The following is a 14,902-nucleotide window of genomic DNA, read 5'->3' on the forward strand; positions in this document are numbered from 1 at the left end:
CCCAGAGCCATTCTCACCCTGCCCAGCTCCAATGGGTTCCATCCCTTGCGTGACAGCAGCACATTGCACCCACGGGCAGGCCAGCACCAGCTGCCTAGAGCAAAGCAATAGGACATGCTGCCAATGTTTGTTAAGAGGTCATTTCTCAGCTCAAAACATCAAAAAGGATTCTCTGTAGTAGTGATGGGACAGCTCAAGGTGTTAAAATTTCATTTCTAGACTTGCATTGAAAACAAATCTCTCCCCAGCAGCAGTGATGGATGACTGTACAAAAATAAAAAACTATTAACCCAGGGAATGTTTTCCTACCGAGCTTTGTAAAGTTTACAGTAAATCTGAGTAGGAGGGCAACTATTTAAGAATTTGTACAAAAGACCTTCCTATTCTTCGAGAGCTATGCATTGTGACCTCATTTTGCAAATATCTCTGCAACTCTGTTGTAATGGTGGCAAGCCCATCCGTGGTGCCCAGTCCTCCCTATTGGCTGTGCATCTGGGGCTGACCCCATACTGCCATTAAAGCCCTTTAAGCATAATAATTACTTCTTAGATTTAAAGAGGTTTGATAAGGGAGGTTTCTTATGGAGGCAAGGCAGGTGCCAGCAGACTCAATGGTCTCTCAACTGTGCAGGGAGGGCATGTCTCATTGGGACAGATGGGGCTCAACACCTAAAGCCCATGTGGGTACATCCATCCACATAAGAGCCTCTCCCTGTGCTGGAACTCAGGGAATTCACAGGATTCCTGCAGCAATCAGCTGCTGCTCGCTGACTTCTCACTTCCCTGCAGTGTGATGCCTGCAGTCCGCCAGGGCCTGATGCACTATTTGCCTGAGAAGGTCAGAGGCAGAGCAAATATTTGCACTTCTTGCATCTCATCCAAGGCTTTATAAGAATTAAAGTTGTATCTTATGAACAAAATCTGTATTTCTTTCTCTCTCTCTCTTTTCTCTTTTTTTTCCTTTCCCCAGTTCCTTGTTATTCTTGGGTAGTTTCTTTTGATTTTCAATGAGCAACAAATTCATTCTGCCAGTGTGAGAACACACACAAACAAAATTTGCCAGGCTCCAACCCCATGTTCTGGTGACAGCACTGAAAAGCATTATTTAACCTCATATTTTCAAGTGTAAGCATCAGCCTAAGATTTTAGTCCTGCATGTAGCTTACATGGCCTGGAATACAAGGCAGCCTGTTTCAGAAGGTGACACAGCTACCCACGGAGCAGGGGGGTACACAAAGGCTTTACCAGCTATAGAAGCACAGGGCTGGAGCCAGGAGCCATCCACCACAATCCCAGCAGATCACAACACAGGCATTGCATGCACAGAGCTGTGAGATCTCAGCTGCTGCCGTGCCCCAGCACCAGGAGCAGAAGCATGCAGCCTGGTTAGGACAGAGTCATTTTCACCTTCCTGAAATCTTTACAGAGCCTAAAATCAACACCTTCCACTATTCCCTGAGCAGTGTGAATGACCTTATTCACCCCCATGTGGTGTTTACTCTGAAACCTAATGAAGGTGACTTGCTAACAGCTGTTTCTCTGTGATCCTCACAGCCCACGTGGCTGCACAACCAGTGCTAGGCAGCAGTGAGGTGTGCAGCAGTAACAGAATCCCATGAAGCTATTTTCAGATGTTCCCATCTGCCCTCTGCATCGCCACAGATGAGGGATTTTTGCTTGCGTCGTCAACAGCATTAAATATATTTACCTTCATAATAGCTGTGCTTCCCTCTTCTCCCCCCCAGCAGTTAGCTGTCAGAAATGGGAATGCAGCTCCGAGGTGGGCTCTAGAGAGACGATGAGTAAAATCCAAAGCTGTGTTTTACTGCATTTAACACCTCACATTGATTTCATCAGCTTTGAATTTACAACCCACTACAACGTGAGGTTGTGAAGTGGGCACTCTGCTGCAGAGCACTGTGCTTTGGAAGAAACAACTATATTGCCCGAGCTGTAACGAAATGGATTGTCCTTTAAAAGGGGTATGGGTATGCCCTGTACCAACAAGAAACTGCTACATATATAAATACAGTGAATAGACTCCGTTGCACTTTTCCCCAGGGAAAGAGTTGTTCCTTTCTCCTCTGGGTTCCTTCTGGAGCACTGATCTGCTGCTGGGTAGGAGCTGCAGCCACTCATCCACATCCATCCACGTGCACCCCGGTGGCTCTTTGTTCAGAGAATCCTATCACTCTTCTGGGGCCAATAACGCAGAGCAGCAAGCTGACACTCACCCCTTTCAGAGCCGTGGAGCTGAGCAGATTCAGAGCACCAAACCTAAGACATTTTGCTGTGCTGCTGATATGCTGCACAGGCATTGTGGGGCCGGAGCGCCGAACACTCCGCATACACAGAGCAGGGGGTGTGATGATGTAAGATAGCAAACCCAAAGCAGCAGGAGGCAATGAGGAATTATTCCTCGCCTTATCTCCTCTGCTCAGCGCACGTCATTGCTCCTGCCATTCCCAACACAAGTCCCTGAGGATGCATCTGCCAGCACTGCCACCCGATAAGGGACGCTCCACCACGTACCCTTGTACAGCTCCTTTCCTTACACGCTTTGCACAGCCACAACGGTTCTTCTGCATTCCTCAGATCTAAGGAGATTTGGAAGAAAGCACATGCAAATTAATTCTAATTAAAATGCACGTGTTGGCTGGTGGTGTCACGGCACAGAGGAGGCCAGGCACAGAGTCCTGATATTTGCACGCTGCAGTGTAAAGTGCAAGGTTATGCTGAATGCTGCACGGTGCTCAATGGGAAGAAATGCTATAGTTATCCCAGAAGAATATTTGTCTGCACAGAAAATTGAGCCTCTTTCCCTCCCTGTTTCCTCCTGCCCTGTATTTTAACACCAGGAATGAGTCTGTATGAAGGCACCTGGAGATGCTTCCTGTAGAGCAGCTGGGAGCTGCTGCTTTCCTGCCCTACCAGCAGGATGCGCTTGGCCTCAGCTGCAGTCTCTGGCTTCCTCCTATAACGGTGTTGTGTTGTAAATAAGAAGCAGAGCATTCTGAAGCATTCTAGCCTCTTCCTCTGCACACTCCTACAGCCAGAGTGAGCTCAAACCACAAAGCCAAAAAAGTGAGAAAAGATGGACAACTATGCTAAAGGTATACCCTACGCACATAAAGGCATCAAAATATTTATCTACTCACCCAAGGTTATTAGGAATAAGCTTTAAAAAAGCCCTGCAATGGGGGTCTGGCATCCAGGTCTGGTCTGGCAGCCCAGGGTGAAGCTGTGACTCTGGGAGGAGCTGGAGGTGCAGATGTCAGTCAGAAGCCCACAGCTATGGGAGTGCCCACCATGGAACAGGGGACATTGTCTGCCCTGCAGAAATCCCTTCGTTGGAAATAGACTACAAGCAAGTTCTGGGCATCAAGCTGGAAAAAGAAATGAAAAGAAAAGAAAAAGCTCAGAATAGGATAAATAAAATGCATCAATGAACTCTATTTGAGGATAAGGAAAAGTCACAATCATCCAGTTTAAAAATAAGAACATTCAAAACCCTTTTTATTTTTCCCCCTTGCCTCAGCATGTCTATACAAAAAAATATAGGAATACTAAACCTTATTTTCTTCTCTGGTTTGGGGGGAATTTTATTTTATTTGTGCTATATCATTGTGCGCTCAGCACCTCCTTCCAGTCACCTCAACCTAATCCCATCACAATAGATGGGAGAATTTCTGTAGCTTTCAGTGGGAGTTGGATCAGCTCCATCAGGAATTTCAGACTTTCTCCTATTTTTTTTTTTCCCTGTGTTTAAGAATTGGCTTATTTTCCAGCCTGCTAATGTTTTCAATTACGTGAAGCTCAATTCAATATCTCTACCTGATTGGGAGACAGCAGGAGTTGGCTTTTTGTGTTCCATGACCTAGAGCTGACTCCATTTGCTGCCTATCTGACTAACTAGTGAAGCAGAAAATGCACACAATACAGCACAATTAATGACAGAGGCTGAAAAATACACCAGATCCCAGTGGAGAGGAAGAAATTAGGCTCCTGCACAGTGACGGAGTTTGTTGATGATGTTTTCCTATTTATAACATCTTAAGGGGGGGGGGGGGGGGTGAAAAATCCTTTTTTATTTCTTGTCTAAAATTGGCTTAATCTTTTTAAATTGAGGATGATGATATTAAAATCCACACCAGCTGCGTGGCACCACAGAGTGCCAAGGGGGGAACAATCTGTCTCTTTTGGCAAATACAGCAGAGTATTTAAATCTACGTGAAGAAAAATAAAATAATCATCATTTGCAAATGATGGACCTTACAATTACGTTGATATACTACCCATAAGCAGGACGTTATTGTGAAGATATGTAAAAGCAACATCACAGTTTGATCCTTGTTTTTGTCCATTCAACTAAAGGGCAAGCAGTGGTGCAGGTGTGAGCCCAGCATGGCCTTGCCTCCATGAAGATGTTGGCACTGCACTGCAGTCACTGTTTTCATTGAGACCACAAACAAGATGGCATTTCCCTGTTGGATCTTAACTTACACCCAACTTGGGTCTCTTAACTCCATACAGAACAGCCCCAGACAGATCCAGCACTGGGAATGAGCTGAGTTTGGGTGATAAAGTGGGCAGAGCCCAAGTTGTCCCAACAACGGGCAATAAGAGGAAAGAGAAAGTATGTGGAGGCATCTCAGTACATCACCTTTGTAAAGCAGGAACGTTGTGTTGATGTTCCTACTTACTCTGCCCTTCTTCTTTGGGCTATATATATATGTATATTCATTTGTTTATTTATTTTTGAGGAGCAAATCCTACTCCTGCAGAGCCAGTGAGACATAGACAGTCTTTACTATTGCTTTTTAAACAAATTCACCTTTCACATTCACACCAGCCCATTGCCTACTGGCTTCCACAAAGGTGCCAAAGTCCAGCACAACCTTCTTGCTAAGAAAATACACAGGTATTCAAAGAGCTTCATGACCATCACAAATGGAGGCCCATAGGCAACCAAAGGCATCAGAGCTGATTTTATGCCTCAGAGCCTTAATTCAGCATCTCTAAGCAAATCCAGAATACAGTTTTCCTACCGACACACCTTTTCCTCCTGTCTCCTACACATGGAAAGACTAATATCTAATGAGTAAATAAATAGCAACATTTTTTTTTTTTAATTGAGGAGGACATGGCAACATTATCCCCACCATAACAATGGAGTACAGCTCTTTGTTATACACTCAACTCAAGACACACCAGATTTTAAGTGGAATTTAGCATTATTAAACGACTGTTACGTTCAAAATCCAAACTCAATTAGCAGTATCTGCATTCTTGGGGCATTGGACCCCTGAGCAACTTGGTCTCAGAACATCAAGTCACAGAACAGGGAAAGAAGAGCACCTGTGCATCTACAGGTGGTTAAAGAGCTACACTGCCAACCCAGACTGTGCTGTGATTCTATGATTTTCTATGAAAATAAATAATCTTCAGCTTAATCATATTTATTTTTGTGCCTCTCTGGGGAGCACAGTGCTGGGCCAGGGCTGCGAGGAGCAGGAATGTGCCTTTTGTCCTTTGGGACTTTGGCATTTGGTAATTCTCTCTCTGTCCTTTTCACAGGAACCCCGAAAGATGTTTTATTGTCAATTGCTAATATAATAAACCAATATTCATTTTAGTTCAAATAAATAAATAAATCAGAAATTCCATTTCCCACACAGACCATAACTGCTTTTCTGCACTTTTGGGCTGTTTATTAGTGAGAACTCTCATTGGATCTAAGTGGCAATAAAAGGCCTTGAGAGAGCTTGCAAATGGATTCTAAATTGATGTTTAAAAGCCTTTTTTTTCTTCCCTAAATGGGAGAGGCTAATGAGTTTTAATACCTCAGAAGGTTAGCTCCTTCTGTAAAAGGGATGCTTCTTTCAGTACTGAGTCATCTGGTTTGCAGGCTGGTTTCTTCTGTGCATCCTGACCAAAAAACATTTGATTAAGGCTGTTTTACCATTCAAGCAATTACAGAATCACAGAAATCACAGAAACACCAAGGTTGGAAAAGACCTACAAGATCATCCAGTCCGACCATCCACCTATCACCAATAGCTCTCACTAAACCATATCCCTCAACACAAAATCCAAACATTCCTTGAACACCTCCAGGGTCGGTGACTCCACCACCTCCCTGGCAGCCCATTCCAGTGCCTGACCACTCTACATGGAGTACTGCAAGTTTATTCCATTAATAAGGACAGGGAAAGAAAACAAACGTGTGAGCCAAAAGCCATGATTTGGGCTCAGGTGCTGGCACTCTGAAACATTACAGTTCTCATGTGCTCAGAGTAGGATGCTAAAACACAACAAAAGCAGCCTACAAGCAATGAAGAGATCAGCTGGGTGCTGCTCCATACTGAAACTAAGAATAATATTTCAGGTTTCAACATACAGCTTGGGGTTTTACCTGAGCATTGCTGTTTGCCCTCATCTAGGTTTGCAAATCTCATATTAATACCCAGCTCAGTTAAAATTCTGCTGTAAATTCTTCCAATAAACCCCACTACGCAAGGGAGCACTGGAGACAGGCAATGCCAGGGGAGCTCTCCTAATTCTCACCAAACATTTAAAGCCTGGCAGTGCCCAGCCATCCTCTGGCTACAAGACAGTAATGTCCTACAGCAAGTCACCAACCTGTAGAGCTGTTCTTCTTCATCCTCAGCCAATGCCTTCACAGAAAGGCAAGAGGAATTGTCACAGCCTCATAACCTTCCTGGGGAGGAAAGCTGGGATGTGACACGAAGAAAATGGGGATCTTTGGCTTTGGGGTGCAGACATTTTATGGCTGCTGATGGAGCCCAGGAGTCACCAAGAGCCCTGCAAAGGGCACTGGAACTCTCCTTGGCCAGACAGGGCTGAGCAAACCTTGCCTGTCCAAAGCATCCAAGCCCTGACGCTGCCTCCATGTCTCCATTTGGCTCTGTGGTGAGGACAGATGAGGGAGAGAGAGAGAGTGGTGAGGTGCTGGAACAGCTGCCCAGAGAGGCTGTGGATGCCCCATCCCTGGAGGTGTTCAAGGCCAGGTTGGATGGGGCTCTTTGCAGCCTGGTCTAGCATTAAATGAGGAGGTTGGTGGCCCTGCATGTGGCAGGGGGATTGGAGATTCATGGTCCTTGAGGTCCCCTCCTACCCTGACCATTCTGTGATTCTGTGAGGACAGGGCATCCCAATGGATGCTGAGAAGCACAGGATGCTCACAAGACTTGCAAAGGACCACATCTGGCAGCAACAAGCTGCAGAGGAGCGACGTGGCACAGCAGGCAGATGCTCACCTCAAGGTCACAGTGCCTCCCCCTGGGGATGAGGCCACAGACTGGGCACCAGCCCCATCCCAGCACAGCCCTCACAGGGCAAAAAAGAAGTTGTAGTAGAGAAACCCAAAAAGAGAAGCCTCAGGAGTGAGATTCATTGCTGGGCTAATGATATCCTTCCCTTCCCAATGACCTCAGCAAAGAAAGAAAGAGCTGAGTGGCTTTATCTTTATTCAGCACCGTGGTCCTTCTGGGACACTTGACCGTGATTGCATCGTTTGCAGTGTCAGACTCGATAACACGCCGGCCGTGTCTCCGCACAGCACAGAACTCCCCCGGCAGCCAGGCTGGTTAATGGGAACCGACGGGTCCTGCGGCCGCCCGCGCGTTCCCTCGCTTCCTGCTGCAGCACATTAACACGACAAATTAACATTGTAATTGCCTTTTAACTATTTATCGCTGTGGAAAAGAGAGAGAGAGAAAAAAAATAGAGACCGACCACAGGCGGGGATCCAGGCAGTAAGGTCTCCATCTGCACCTCCCTGCATTTCTATTTATAGCCGGCCATTAAGCTATGCTAATAAAGCACAACCACAGGGTATGGCAAAGCCCTTGCTTAGGGACAGGAGAGCAGCGGGGCAAATATATTCAGCGTGCTTAACTCACAGGAGCAGGGCACTTCTGCTGCCAAAACAGGGATCAAACAGCAACCTCTGTGGCTTTCAGCTAGGTCCATTGCAGCGTCATCACAGGAGTACATTTGGCACATAATCCCAGTGAATAAATAAAAGGATAAAGAAAACACGGCAAATTCAAGTCTGATGACTCAGATTTAATCAGTTACTTTGGGAAAGGACAATTCACAGCAGTTCATAAAGCTATTTGTGTGGAGAGCCCTTTATCCAAATAGCATCAGAACGCATCTGCCTCCGATTCGCCAGAGCAATTGCATCAAGAATAGCATTTACTGCCATTCTCCCTGGCATGCAGTTGGCTGTTACGCCATTTTCACATCATGTATGCAGCAGTTTCTAAAGGGAGTTGGAATCAAGTCCTCACATAACCTATATATTTAATCAGATTATCCAATTAAATAATACTGCCTTAAATGGAAAGTCTGCTATTCCCTCAAGCATTGCTGGACTTTCATTGCATGTTCTTCTGCTTGAAATGCCTGAGCAGCACTGCAGCTATTTTTAGACACTGAGATGTTTGTAAAGCACCCACCATTCTGATTTCTAGACACCAATACCACACGTTCCTCATCAAATTACAGCAGCCAGAAGCGTGACGTTAGTCTATCAAGCTACAGGGGCAGATAAAAACAGTGACTGCAGCTTTGTCTCCTGATTGTGAGCAAGCACAGGAGGAAGAAGCTCTTGTTTGTCATGTAGGGAACACCACAGAACACTGAACCGCTGCCCCAAAGCGTGTCCAAATGCACCAGGTGAGGAGAGGCTGTGGGATGGGTTATCCTCTGCTATCCCTGCAACTCCACTTGCAGCTGTCCCAAAATTATGCTGTGCCACAGGTGTGGCTTTGGTCCCTCATAACCGTGAGACCAACACCAGAACCAAACCGACCCCTCATGGGGCTCCAACCCCTCCTGGGTGGGGATGCCGCAGGCTTAAGCCTTTCCAGCAAGGAAATGCAAGCAGGGCAAGGTCTGTTATCAATGCTGACCTTATCAAGTGCTGGAATTGGACAGTCTGCGAGGAGCTCACAGGTGGAAGGTTGCTGCAGAGCTCTGCCATGGGGAGCAGGTCCTGCAGCGTTAAACCCTGTGAGGGCTGAAACGCCTCTCCAGTCATCTCATCCCATGGTTCCCTCTCTTGATAGACACACTGCTTTGTTATTGATGTATGGCTTAATCCATTGTCTCCAAATCAGTTATTTAACAGTGATCTAACAGGTCACAAACACGACCAGGAGAATGGCTCGGAGGTGTTCCAGCATTGCGGTCTCTGGAGCAGCTGAAGTGCAAGGCAGTGGTTCAGCACTATGCTTGAGGGAACACAAACACAGTGTGTTACAGCAACACATTTTGCCCAAGGGCAAAATCAGAGAATAACAAGAAATTCAATCAGGACCACGCACTGAGCAGCCCGGCTCAAGGCTATGCTTGTGCTCTAAGATAGGACCCTGCAGTGGAGCTCCCCTGGTGCTCAGGGCTCTCCCATCACACCCAGGTTTGGTCTGGAAGCACTGGCAACAGCCCCAGAATGCTTCATTCAGGCACCAGTGTCAGCAGACCCATCCCAACCCAGTCACCTCTATAAGTCACTACAGAGCAGAACCAATGATCCCTTTGATATCCATTGCCATTAAAAAGCAATCTAAAATTAATCCAGTGATTAAAATAGCTATTCAGTTTTTCTGCCCTTTCTATGGCCAAACAGCCCTAGTAAAACAAGCAGGAGGCATCCCCTTGCACGACAATCACACTGGCAGCCACCAGCCTACAAAGCTTCCTCTTGAGGGCAACTGGGTGGAAAAGGGGAATATTTTGCAATCACTGAAGTTTCATTTTGTTTTGCACTGGATGAGCTACCATCTCCAAAGCTCCCAGTGTGTGGAGAAGTGACAGTGCAGAGCCATGCAACGCAGCCACGGCTGGAGCAGCTGGGATGCTGCTGGAGGGGGTGGGCTCGGCCCCCTGCCAGCCCACTCTGCTGTCTGAAGAATGGCAGAGCTAATAACCTCAATTACACCCTGGCCTCTCTAGGGGTAGGCGACGATGCCTTTGTTTATCTGAGTCCTGATGTGGAAGCAAAGATTGTTTTCTGTCTGCGGGGGCTTATGTTGTACAGACACCAGAGAAATGAGCAGCCTGCAGAACAGAAAAGAAGGTCAGCTGAGCTTTCTTCCAAAATTCACCTCAGGTGTTGGCAGCTTTGACGTGCCCTAAGTTCTGCTTCCTTTGGGACCCTGACTTTTAATTTGGCAGCCAGAAGGCAGTAAGTCACTGCCCATCTTTCAGCCTCAGCTCCTGGACCAGAACTTGAGGTGACCTTAAAAATTGGTGTGAGGACTCCAAGAGGCTTGGAGCTGTTCTGTAATACCATGTGGGGCCCGATTACCTATATATTTATTTTGTGAATGTATCAGGTGGTCAGGTGTGCCCAGAAGGAATAGGAAAGACAGATGTTACTGCCAAGATACAGCCCATCAGAGCTGTGTTTCAGCAGATACTTGAGACTGAAACAATGTTGGACCTTTCGCAATTTTCCTCCTTAACTACAAATCTAAAATCACACAGAGATATGATCGGAAACATTCCCAAAAACACAAGGGAAACTCAGAAGGATTGGGTAGAGAAACTGCTGCCTTTATCACCACACAAAGGACTGCAACACAGAGCATGCAGCATCCACATAGGGATGAGAAAACCACAGCAGATGTAGAAGAGAGGTTTGCCACAAGGAAAAATTAATAACAGAAGACTTCACAGAAGGCAACCATTGCTACAAAACCCTCTGCTGTATCTAAGCACCGTCCCTGCTGACAACACAAGCAAACTCCTCTCCCTCACGGCTCCCTCCCTGGGTCAGTGGGCACAGGGCCCTGCAGGCCTGGCCGGGCCGTGGGACCCCACAGATGGATGCAGCTGCAAGGTGACAGCTGGCTTTACTGCAGCTTCACTTCTTTTTAGCACTCTGTGTTGCTTTGTGTGTTATTTCAGTCCCAGGTCCACTCAGCACACCCAAGCAGAGCTGCCACCCAGCGTGCTGGCAGCAAAATGCCTTCAGGCTGCGTTTGTGTAAATTGCAGTGTGGCTGAGTGTATGTAATTGATGTTAAATTTCTGCAATTCCCCCACAAAGCAGAGGCCATCAGTCAACACTCGTGGCCGTGTCATGAGTCAAGTATACGCCCTACAAACACGTGCAAGAATCCATTTGTTCACCTGCAGTTGCATAAACCCAAAGGGACATCTAACAACTCCTGCTCCCTCTGGAGACACAGGAGCTTTCTCCTGGTGTAAAAGTGCACAAAGCAGCTTCTTTTCGACAGCCAAAAGTTTGATGGAACGTGTTACCACGGTGGAGGGGATCACACGCACACATCTGGGCTAAAACCTCACAGCAAGGAGCAACCTGGGGTCACAGTGTCCGAGTGTTCATCTCTGGAAAACAGAGCCTAACAAGGCACACAGCAATGCAGGTCAGACACCCCTGCCCCAGGCTGAGGGTCACATTTTTGCCTGGCTAAGAGAGCTTTGTAATTTAACCTTTGCCTGATTTCACACATGACTGGTTCTTGAAAAAAAAAAAAAAATTACAGCAGAACAACTGTGAAAAGAGAAGTACGGTGCCTCTGGCCTCGACTGCTTGCATTGAGAAGACCAGACAGGAGGAGGCTGGGCTTCAGCACAATCACCTCACCCTCACTGTGGACACACTGCCACAGAGACATGTTTCGTTGCCACAAAAATTTCATAGGAACCAGGCATAGGGGACCCATAAGAAAGAGGAGATGCCACTGCCTCATCCTTCTGTGGGGGTGCCATTGCTGCACTGCACCTTTTCTGTGCACCTCAGCCTGGCCCTTCCGAATTCCAAGTATTCTTCCTCCTTTAAGGACATTCAAAACTGCACAGAGCTTAGAGCTAGCAGTTCACCCTGTCCACATCACGCAGTTTTTCAGTAAAATCACAGCAACCTCACACAAGTGCTTGTGTTCATCAGCCAAATGCTGCCTTGACATCTCCTCCAGTCCCAGGACCCAGTCTCCTCCTGCTCCCCATTCCATTCTTGCCATATTTTGGCACTGTGATGACAGCTATGACATTAGTGGCCCAGGTAAAGGCAGCCAGAGCAGCAGAAGAAATAGGAGTGGCCACCAAAAAATGAAAAAACCACAGCAGTGACCAGGGCAGGCTGGAGCAGCACCAGTGCTATGGTGTGTGTATACCTCACCTTGATGACAGGAGGCAGAGCAGACAGCTGTGTGCCCCATAACACTGAATTTAAGTAATTCTATGATTAAAAATAAGGTGCAGCTAAACAGCTGTGTAGACACACAATGAGCACATTAGGCAACACTGCACATTTTAAGATTGGGGAAATTACAGACAGTAAAGGATGCTTTCCCCCACCCCACCCCCATAATATGAAAGGGAAAGAAACCAGGAGGACAGCATGGATGCTGTTGATGTTTCTGGGAGACCTCGAGGCTGGGAGCTGAGGAGTGGTTGGCAGCACGCTGTGTGTGTTGGGGAGATAAGCCAGGAGCAGAGCCCTGCAGGCAGCTGATAGCACAATTCCCAGCTCAAAGCTCGTAGGGCTGAGGATGAGGAACAGGGAAAGATCTCCCAGAGAGAACAGCTTGTGATGCTGAGTGGTTCTGAAATCTGTGCAAAGCGCCCTGAGCCTACTAAATAAATCTCGTCACCAAGATAGTCTCATCCCTACAGACAATTGTTTTGCTCTGAATGGAGAGAAGCGTCCCCCAGTTTTAAGCCCAAATCAATATGAATGGTAATTTAGTTTGTAATTAAGCTATTGCTTACAACCCTAACTGTTTAAAAGCCCTTAAGTTTGTTCTTGAGAACATCATCAATTTTGCACTGCCTCACCCTACATTATCGATAGCAGGACATGGATTTCATAAAAATCAATAATTAGTTTTAAAACAAAACAGCACTCATGAACTGGCTGGAGGTTTACATAGGACATAGATAATGTATGGGACCTATACAGATTTGATTGTCAGCCACTTAAAAGAAAAATCACTTTAGTGTGAAATTTTGCAGTAAAATTAAGCATCACTGTTCAGAGCTCAGGGTGGTGATTTCCAGGTAGCTTTCTTCAGAGGGCATTGTACAGTTATTGTGTGTTATTCCAGCCTAGAAAATCCAACCAAACATAATGCCCCTTCGTATAATGCCCCCCACACTCTTCTGCAAGAGATTTTATAAACTGTTCAGACGAAAATGCACCAAAGTAATATTTTTATCCTATTCTACAATGTTATCAGAGATGCTCAGAGGGAGAGAGATACTTTCAGGCTTGCAATGACGTTTATAATCAGAAACAAAACTCAGCCCTTCCACTTGCCCATCCCAGCCCACGGCTCCCCTGCTTGGCACCAGTGCTGCTGGGCATGCAGTTATTCTCAGCTCTGCTTCCTTCCCTTTTCCTTTTCCTTGGTATTTCTGAGTTTTTCAAGGGAAGCCACAACTCAAACCATTCATGCCTTAGTCCTGCAGGGCCACCAGCTCTGCGCTGCTGACACTGAGAACATGGGGAGCTGGGGAAAGGCTTTGGCCAGCACAAGGAATAACACTTCTCCTCTGCATCAGCAAGCTCACCTCCTGCTCACCACCCACAAAAGAGACAGAGATGGAACCCAGCCAGCCCCTCGGTCCTGCAAAGCATTCCAAACCCTCCACTGTCAATAAAATCAGGAAAAAGAGTCCCCAAGCCCAAGCAGGGCCACTTCCCTCCACCAGCTGGGCAGCGGAGGGGCTTTACATTGCAGAAGGAGCACAGGCTCATTTCATATAATAGCCCTGTGATTTAGATATCAAGCCTAGGCCAATGAGGGCTCTGGAGCAGTAATCACTGCTTTTTCAGACTAGCACAGAAACCCTCCTGTAATTCCCTCTTCCTAGCACATTATCTTTAATCATAGGCATAATAGGGATTCAATTTGAGTCCTCGGCTGCATTTTGTTCCTTATTATTCACAGTGCTGCATTTTCTTCTGCAATAAACAATTTTCCCCCCATTCCATTTTGCATTGATCTACCTCAAAGTTCAAAGAGAATCTTTTAATGTTCTTACATCCCTGCATGGAAGCTCCTGGCCAGTAATAAAGACAGAAACCGAGGTCTTTTACCCAGGAAATTGAATTGCACAAAAAAAAACCTGCCAGCAGAGTGCCCTCTTTCTTTGTTCTCTTTCAGATAACATCCCTGGAAATGTGACAATTATTTACAGTCATTTGCTAACATCTTTTACATCCAAAGCCTACCACCAAGGGTTGCTCTGCCTGGACACTGCTGGCCAGCAGATGCCTGGTCCTCCCCATTCCCACAGGAACACATCCTCCTCCATAGTTTGGTATCAGTCTATGCTCCATCTCCCCACTCCTCCAGCACTTTCTGAACAAGTAGCCTCTTTAAGAAATACCAGCAGGCTCAACTGTTTAAAAAGAAAGATGCCAAAATGCAAAATTAACACAGGCTGTGTAAATACACAGCTTTTCCTTAATTGACTCTTTAAGTGCACCTGTGTAGATGCCAGCTCCACAGCAATGTATCAGCTGAAAGGTCTACAGCCCCCTAGAGGCATCTGGGCTAACATTTCATAAATTACAACCATGTTTTCCTTTTCTGTTAATATTTTCATTCCAAAGGTCATTTAATGCAAACACACACTCACAAAGCACAGGAAGGTGAAGGAAGCCGCTTCCATCAGCAAATATAAAATCTTAGTGCAAAGATGTATCTATCTATCAGCTTGCTCACTCACCTGGAAACAGCCTGTGACCATCGGGGCAGTGAGGACAGGTGGGAGCCACTTTTCCAGCCACACATTTTGCTGCTGAAGACATCAGATCTCCTCTGCTAAGCTGAGTGCTCGAACAGAACACCTGCAGACCACAGGTTCCTGGGCCACTGATGCTGCAGATTGCCTCAG

At 46.5% G+C, this 14,902-nt stretch overlaps 1 long non-coding RNA gene across 1 annotated transcript; it reads right to left on the reverse strand.

Annotated features, from left to right (window-relative positions):
* Window positions 1-2,423: 2,423 nt before the first annotated feature.
* Window positions 2,424-6,052, reverse strand: LOC149915590 (uncharacterized). Its single transcript, XR_016471980.1, has 3 exons — window positions 5,843-6,052; window positions 3,158-3,385; window positions 2,424-2,596 (listed from the first exon to the last, which is right to left on the reverse strand). It is a non-coding gene; the product is annotated as an uncharacterized LOC149915590 (long non-coding RNA).
* Window positions 6,053-14,902: the final 8,850 nt, after the last annotated feature.

This window comes from Phasianus colchicus, chromosome 17 (assembly GCF_987193195.1).
Source record: "Phasianus colchicus chromosome 17, bPhaCol1.hap1.1, whole genome shotgun sequence".
NCBI classification, from domain to species: Eukaryota; Metazoa; Chordata; class Aves; order Galliformes; family Phasianidae; genus Phasianus; species Phasianus colchicus.